The following is a 1,366-nucleotide window of genomic DNA, read 5'->3' as shown; positions in this document are numbered from 1 at the left end:
TCTCTCTATCTATCTCTCTATCTATCTATCTATCTATCTATCTATCTATCTATCTATCTATCTATCTATCTATCTATCTATGGTCTTTCTATCTATCTATCTATATCTATCTATCTATCTATCTATGGTCTTTTCTTTGTTTCGAGATTTGCCAGCCTGAAGGGTCAATTCTCTTCACGTAGACTTACCCCACTCCTTATTCAAGTCTTTGCTCATCTCTACTCGATAAGGAAGAGAACAAACGTGTAACGATACTTGGAACGTACATTAATCAGTCTTGAAAACGCCCTCACATATGACGTAGGCAGAATGTAGGCTAGACTCGAGAAAGACGAGAGGAGAAATGCAGTCTCTCTCTCTCTGTCTATGTATATATGTACATGCAGACTCTTATCTTTTCTCTTTCTGGCGAGTTCCTGTCTCTTTACCTCATAGCTATCGACTCGGGGATGTCTCTCTCTTTCTTCTTTTTCTTCTTTTCTTTGGTCAGGTAGAAGTCCCTAAACTCCGGGAAGGTCTTCAGCAAGAAGTGCGCGAAAGAGAGAACATGGAGCGACGGTAGGAAAGGCTTTACAGCAACTTCTCTCTCTGCACATCTCGGCATCTCTTGTTTCTCTCTCTTTCCTTTTCTTCAATACGCTTGTTTATCTCTTACTATGAGTCTATACGTACATACGTATATGGATATAGATCTATGTATGTACATACATATAGAGAGAGATTCTATATAGATAGACTGAGAGACCTCTATTTGGATAGAGAGGTAAGAATACTATTACTGTAGAGGAGTAGGGAGATAAAGAATCTCTCCAGATTGCAAGGAGGGAAGTGCGTGTCTCTGTCTCTGTCTGTCTGTCTGTCTCGCGTTCTTCTTCTTCTTCTTCTTCTTCTATGTATTGTGTTCGGATCTCATTTAGGAAGAGAAACTCTAGTAGCTTCTCTGTATATTTTACTGTAGACAAGACGAGTTCCACTTCGGCGTAGGTGGTCTTACGAGTGGATATTTGCTGATCTTCCTTTGAGAGATTGAATGAAGCTCCTCTTTCTTCTGGACTAAGGGGAATTAGTTATTTTCCTTGCCAGAAGTGGCTGGTATTCTCACTCTTCTTTCTGAGACCTGTCTCTCTTTCTTTTTCTCACATTCTCTCATTCTCTTTTTCTTCTTTCTTTCTCTCTCTTTTCTGTCTTTTGGAAGTCTTCTTAAACATGCAGCAGAGGAGGTCGAGAGACTGAATAATGAACTAGCGTCAGAACGAGAAGCAAGGTAACTAAACGTTTTTCTTCCCTTCTTCCTTTCTTTCTCACTCTTTCTTTCTCACTCTTTCTCACTCTTTCTTTCTTTCCTTGCCGAGTCTCTTGAAGCAAG

General features: G+C 40.0%; 1 protein-coding gene across 1 annotated transcript in view; it reads left to right on the top strand.

Annotated features, from left to right (window-relative positions):
* The first annotated feature begins 484 nt into the window (after nt 1–484).
* Nucleotides 485–1,366, top strand: part of CSUI_009083 (uncharacterized protein) — a 3,310-nt gene continuing 2,428 nt past the window's right edge. The window contains exons 1-2 of the mRNA XM_068069202.1: nt 485–558; nt 1,196–1,264. The gene's annotated coding sequence lies outside the window, so the exon portion shown is untranslated. The remainder of the gene's footprint in view (nt 559–1,195; nt 1,265–1,366) is intronic.

The sequence above is a fragment of the Cystoisospora suis genome, assembly GCF_002600585.1.
Source record: "Cystoisospora suis strain Wien I chromosome Unknown contig_5284, whole genome shotgun sequence".
NCBI lineage: Eukaryota > Apicomplexa > Conoidasida > Eucoccidiorida > Sarcocystidae > Cystoisospora > Cystoisospora suis.
Note: the sequence above shows the minus strand (reverse complement) of the source record. Positions and strands in the feature narration are given on the sequence as shown.